The sequence below is a fragment of the Triticum aestivum genome, chromosome 2D, assembly GCF_018294505.1.
Source record: "Triticum aestivum cultivar Chinese Spring chromosome 2D, IWGSC CS RefSeq v2.1, whole genome shotgun sequence".
NCBI lineage: Eukaryota > Viridiplantae > Streptophyta > Magnoliopsida > Poales > Poaceae > Triticum > Triticum aestivum.
In genome coordinates this window covers 16,600,264-16,607,143 of record NC_057799.1, presented here as the reverse complement: position 1 = coordinate 16,607,143, position 6,880 = coordinate 16,600,264, and the positions used below count along the sequence as shown (strand labels likewise).

Genomic DNA, 6,880 nt, shown 5'->3' with positions numbered 1-6,880 from the left:
AGAGCTCCTTTGTCAAACTTGAAGAGCCGAGGCCGAAGGTTCTTGGTAGTTGCTATGGATGATTATTTATCGCTTATAATGGAGTAAACAGTATTTTAAAGCTAGTATATACGGCGACTTGGAGCTGTTTGGTGATATATTATCGCCAATCATTGGAGTACACTTGGACCTTGAGATAGGTTATATAGCTTCTCTATTTCTGCACGTTTCGCCTACTCATTGCCACGAACTTCTGCTCATCTTGGAGACATCTCTCAAGTTTTGCTCGGAGAAGAAGAAACTCCAAAAATCCAAGCCTGGGTGGGGAGTGGAGACGACGAAGCTGATTCGACCAGATTAGTACAGGTACGTGCAGTTCTTACTCTTCCTCTTCTCTTCCTCGTTTTCGATCTTTCAATATCTGAGAACGATTGTGGTCAGTTTTGCAGCTAGCAGTGTGTGATGTGAACCGCGTTGATGAATTTGAGCTCGGCGCGGTTGGTTGGGAGTACAGATGGAATCAGCAAACTGAATCTGTCTCTCAGTTGAAGACTCTCTGTTAAAAGACTAACGGAGGAAACAAAAGAGTATTGTTTACTACTATGGCCAAGCATTTCAACGTTCATTCTGCGATATCATCCTAGGAAGTTTGGGCCACTTGTGTGGTTTCTGTTAGCTTTAATCTTGATTCATGTATCTGCATGTTTAGTCTGAGTTTTGCACGTAATTTAGTGGCCCGAGTATCGTGTCGTGAATTATACATTTTGCATCTATATAAAGCCATCATTTTGGATTATACCGATGAGGCAGAGGGCACGCAGCTCGAGCCACCAACCCCGGCAGATCCGAGCGCCATTTGTGCGGACGCAATGGATTCCCATCGGATCGACTCTGACCGCCAGGTGCACTCTTCCCTGGAGCAGCCGCGAGCCATGCAAACGGCCATATCATCCTTGTCCCGACACTGGATGATGTCCCAGTCGACGGATCGGGAGATTTTGGAGTCGAATCCGCTACCCGTCATGCCAGAGAAGACTAGAGATAGCCGAAACGGAGCTTGGGGGTGGAATGGAGTGACTAGGGTTTTGTCCAGGATGCGGATGTGCACGAATATATGTGTGGTCAGGATGGACCAGCGTGAGCCGTACCCGACATGGTCGACATGCCCGGGCGTGTCCGGGCCTCCTCATATCTACCCCACATTTGGGCTGCATATGAAGGGTGCCGATCAGTCCGGACGTATAAAGACGATTTGACGATCCCGGCTGGGTCACATTTTTATGACTAGTCACTAATCGGACAGTCGGCCTACATGTATATAGAGCCTTTGAGAAGTCTGGCCATAGATGCTCTTTGACGTGTGCGTGTGCATGGGATGTGCGGCAGCCCGTTCGCTCTTAGACAATTTTGTGTGTTTTCAACAAGGGAAAAAGACATATAAGGTCACGCTACATAAAAGTTTGACCAAATTTATATAAAAAACATTAACATCTAACCTAAAAAAGTTATACAATATGAAAATCAAATGCATGGCGCATCGAATGATATTAATTTTGTATTATATATGTTAATATTTCTTTTTATGAAGTTGGTCAAACTTTACGAAGTTTAACTTCAGACATTTTTTCGACAAAGAGTGAATTTATTTACTCAAATGAAGCATCCAAGGGATACAAACACAACGTGTGCATACCCGACCTATGCATAGTTAGGATGCACATAAACCTGCTGGCAAACAACAAAGTCATATAAGACCATAGTTATGCCTAAGCGAGGGAAAAACCCCCAAAATGATCCAAGATCGACAGACTATGAATGACCATATCCACATCAATCATATTTTGACACCACATGGATAGTCAGAAATGTTCTTCAACAACAACGACTTCATGAAGAAAAAGACGCTCAAACGCCGCCGGCACCAAAAAGATTCTAGGTTTTCACCCTAATGAACAAGTTTGAGCATATCCAAGCAATGCCTTTAACAAGGTAACGACGGAAAACATTGCCATTTCAAAGTAAAACCAAATCGAATCATACCTAGGATTTTAACCGGGGTGCTCTAGACTAGGAACTCGAGATCATGTATTGTCCTCAGCACTTTCCACGTCCCTGCAGGTACAAATGCTGGACTAGAAGTCCCACCGCCGCCAGTGGAAAACCATATAGTGTGCGTAGATTGCATTTCATCGTAAGGCAGACTGACGGGGATGACAGTCATCAAAACCCACAAACGAGCTTTTTTGCTGCATCTCGCAACCAACCGAGTACAAGCTACACAGCCAGACACGGGTACACTCGTAAAGGGGAGACAACCACAATCCACTTGGCTGTAGCCACCCAACCCAAGCCGTCTAGGACAGTCACATGCAGCCCACTAGCACACCGCGACAGGTCACATGCAGCCCATAGCACGGCGTGATTCCGCCCGTTCACAGTCATCCAAATTACCCATCAATGCCACCCGTAAGTGGCAAAAATGGTACACTTTTTTTCCTCTATAAATCAGCCGTTCCTGCTGGTTCATTAAGAAGCTATCCTCTTCTGTGCCACAAGTACAAGTGCTATCCTCTTCCGGCGATCGAATCAAAGTGAGGCAGGGGCTGCTGGGTGCCGGATGCAAAGATGGTGGCATCGACGTGGATGCGGCTGAGCAGGGGAGAGAGGCGGACGCACACGGGAGGAGTTTATTTTTGCTAAGAACTCCTTTTGGCCCTCAATATCAAGAGGTGGCCGACGTGCCTCCTAAATTTCTTGAGGAGCTAAACTAGATGAGGGTAGGGCCAAATCCGATTTAACTCCTCAAACAGAGACTATGAACAATGGTGGAAAGCTCATGCCCGGAGAAAACATGGACACGGAATCACATCAAAAGAGCTACAAACATAAAATAAAGTTGTTGAACAGTGTGGTTTTTGTCCCTTAACTTCGACAGCTTTTGAAACCAGATATATTTGGTTCCGTCGATCACCTGAACAATTGTAGTTGTTAAAATTGCAGTAGGCTAACCAACTCATTCGACCAGGTTCGGTTTGGATGGGAGCGTGGATCGTGATTAGATACATAGTTTTCCATGGCAATCAGTGCACAAGATATGTAGGTTGGAAACTTAGAAAAGTATTTTCTCTAGTAACCGACCACAACTATGTTACAGACAAGAGTGTGGGTCAAGAACAACAATGGTACGAAACTGACAGCACAAGACACTTGGTCCAAGGAAAGCATTCCATGGAGAAATAGACTACCGTGACCCATTGTGTTGATAAGTATTCCATGGCTCTGATTATTGACCCATTCTACTAGGTTAGGTTTGGACGAGAGCGTGGGTCAAGATCAGTTCCAACACTACTCCACACTGAGTACACAAGTCACCTAGCTGGAATCTTATACTAGTATTCTGTTACATATGGACATGAGCGTGGGTGAAGGTCAACAATGCTACCTTTTTTTCGCAAAAATAAAATAAAATAACAATGCTACGTTCGACACCGACGGTACAAGACCACTAGGCCAAGAAAAGCATTCTACGGAGAGATAGACTATCACTTTTTTTTGAGGGAAGATAGACTATCACATGACATGCGATTTTTATACCGACATGGCAGCCCATAGGACATCCGGCCGGTTCATAGGCCCACACGAGATTTAGAGTGCATCCAACGGCCTGGAATATTCCAAAATCTAGATCGGATGGCTCAGGAGTCTAGGGGCATGAAAGGTCTTCTGGGATGTGCATATAGCTATGAAGTCATATATATAGTTTCTCTCTCATTAATCAACTACTCAACTAGCCAAGTTTTGGACGAGAGCATATGCCAGACTTTGTTTTCAAGTTTCGTTGCTAGCGATTTCGCTGCACCAGTTGGTTAATGGAAGCTTATTTCCGGTATGGACTGACTTGATACTCTCATGGTTTAAGGAATCATACATACGTTAACTCCTATGTTATGGACTATAGACTTTAGACGACATAATCTCTATGTATAACAAACAACTTGGGTCAATTCAACACGAGTGTTCTTCCAACATCATGCTCTGAAATGTTGCGGGCATTATGATCATGCCCATGATTAGGAAAACGGAATAATCAGTCAACACTTTGAGCTAGTCCTAGAGGCAAGACTAGGAATCTTGTTTTACCGTTTATAACTCTACACGTGCTTATGAGTTTTCCTCCGAATCACATATTCGAGAACCATAGCAGTTATAGAATAGAATATACACATTAATCACAAACCTGGAAATAAATAACAACACAATTATTATTGCCTCTAGGACATATTTGCAACAGTCCCCCACTTGCACTAGAGTTAATAATGTAGTTAAAACTATTGTCCTTTATACCAATGGCAAATCGTTGTAAATTATGCTTCGGTTGTGGTATAGACTTTGTTGTATGGATCTGACAAATTCAGTTCGTGTGTCTCTTTGCATATCTGTGTATCTTAATGTATATATTGAATCAATGGTAGGACCTTTGATTCCTTAGGTTAAGCATCTGAGCTATCATTATACAATAGTGCTCCATTGGCTCAATCCTTTCGAAATCATACCAAGTTCATGAATGAACTATTTGATCCATGACCTTCCATTGCTTACTTCTAAAGAAACAATATACTTAGCCTCTTTGTTATAAAGTTTGCTGCAATAACTGTTTGGAACAATTTACTGCGCCACCACTTAATGTAATACACAAAACCTTAATTGAAATCAAAAATTCGCTTGGAGCACTGATGAAAACTGCATTGATGTAACTACTTACAATGATCTCTTCATATTCTGTGTATGCAAGACACATATCATGATTCCTACACTAGTACTTGACCACATTTTCACTTGCTTTCCTATGACCAATACCTTGGTCACTCTGGTAACTTGCTCGCAACTTACTTGGAGTACTTGCATATCTTGAATATATCTAGTTGTTTACATACCATGGAATATATATTAGTTCAAACACAAATGTGAATGGCATCTCAATCATATAGTTTGCTCATCAATATTCATTGATTCTTAAATAAAATTCTTTCTATGTGACCTCGGCAAGAAACTATTCTTGGTGTTTTCCATACCAAATCACTTTAGTATCTTGTCAATATGTATTTTTGCTTAGCCCTATTAGGCACTAGTATCTCCATATATCATTATGCCTAGTAGTAATGCTATCTTGTCAAGTACTTTATTAAAAACTATTTTTAATTAAGTCCTAATTTGTGTCAAGACATTTATAATATTTCCAATCAACAATCTGTTATGCACACACAATAATTAGAAATAATATCATGCACCCACTTATTTTCTCGTAAACACAAGCATCTTCACTATCCCCAATGAAATCGAATTCCTTGACAATTTCATTTGAACGAAGATTCAAACTCCATTATGCTTGGTTCAGTCCATTCTTAGATCTCTGAAGTTTGAACACTCAGTAGCATCCACTTATATACGAAGTATATAGTGGTTGCTAGTTTTAATCCGAACTGACTTTAAGCATCACAATCACGAGATAATCCATTCTTAGATCTCTGAAGTCGAGTTTTACAAAACATTTTTATTTTCATCAGTTTATAATCCATTATTCTCATGTCAGACTCTAAGTCGTTCAGAGGGTTCATCAAGTTCTCAACTTGAATCATGAAATTTGGATACTATCTCGGATTATTTTGACATATAGCCAATTCCGGAGTCAACTTCCACCAGAGTAGCACAGGTTACAGTCTATTTGGTCTTCTTTTGTACTGTATCTGAGAACTACTATCTGCACTGCCTGAATCTATTAGCGTAGCTGCACAGTACTGTTTTCTGCATTTTTATTCGCGTTTCAGTAGGCCTTGTTCATAGCTTTCCCACTTAGGGTTTGCTTAGCTTCTGTTCTTCTGGATTTTTGACCGTGGGTGCATTTCTGTTCAGTGTTAGTTAAATAGTAATTGAACTTTTTTTTGCGGGTATATAAATAGTAATTGAACTTACTTGCAAGTTCCTGCCTCACATCGCATATATGTATTTCTACTTCTACAGACGGAGATCAGAGGAAGCAGCCCACAGTGATGTTAGCCATGCCACAAGCAGTGCTTCTCCTTGCTGTCTCCTGTGCGGCGGTCCTCGCTGCTGGTGTCTCCGGCCAGCCGGTGTCGCCAGCAGCCGAGCGGACCAACTGTCCTGCAAAGTGCGGGGACGTAGAGATCCACTACCCATTCGGCATCGGCCCTGGGTGCTCCATGGACGCCGACTTCGAAGTCACCTGCAACGAGACGACGAGCCCTCCGAGCCTCCAGTTGGGCAACATCTTGATCGCCAACATCACATTGGAGACGGCGCAGATGGTGGTCTACACCTTCCTGACCTACAGCTGCCGCGTGCCGGGCAGCAACAATACAATCTACGCGCAGACGCAGAGCATGGAACTCAGCGTCAGCAGCACCACGTTCCTGGTGTCGCCGTCGGATAACGTGTTCACGTCCGTCGGGTGTAATTCACTGGCCCAGCTCGTTGGGCACAGCGGCACCGACTACCACACCGGCTGCATCACCACGTGTGCTAGCGTGAACGAAACGGCAGATGACGGCGCACCCTGCAGCGGGCACGGCTGCTGCGAGGCGTCAATAATGCCCGGCCTCTTCCTAGTCAACGTGAGTTGGTCCGACTGGGCGGAGGAGAGCGACTATCATGTGCCTGGCAACCTGTGCCAATATGCCTTCGTCGCCACAAAAGGCTGGTATGTACTACTACTTGTTTCTTATTTTTATATAGTTATATATATATATTGATTATATTATATGGCCATTCAAAGGGTTATATATGCATATAAATTGTACTGCTAGCTATTCTTGCTTCACTAATTATTACCTTTTCAAGTTGAATTTTTTTATTACTTTTCCGATAAGGGTTGCTTTATTATTTA

The 6,880-nt window shown here is 42.8% G+C and overlaps 1 long non-coding RNA gene across 1 annotated transcript; it reads left to right on the top strand.

Moving 5' to 3' along the window:
* Nucleotides 1–224: 224 nt before the first annotated feature.
* LOC123048329 (uncharacterized) lies at nucleotides 225–775 on the top strand. Its single transcript, XR_006423267.1, has 2 exons — nucleotides 225–345; nucleotides 421–775. It is a non-coding gene; the product is annotated as an uncharacterized lncRNA (long non-coding RNA).
* Nucleotides 776–6,880: the final 6,105 nt, after the last annotated feature.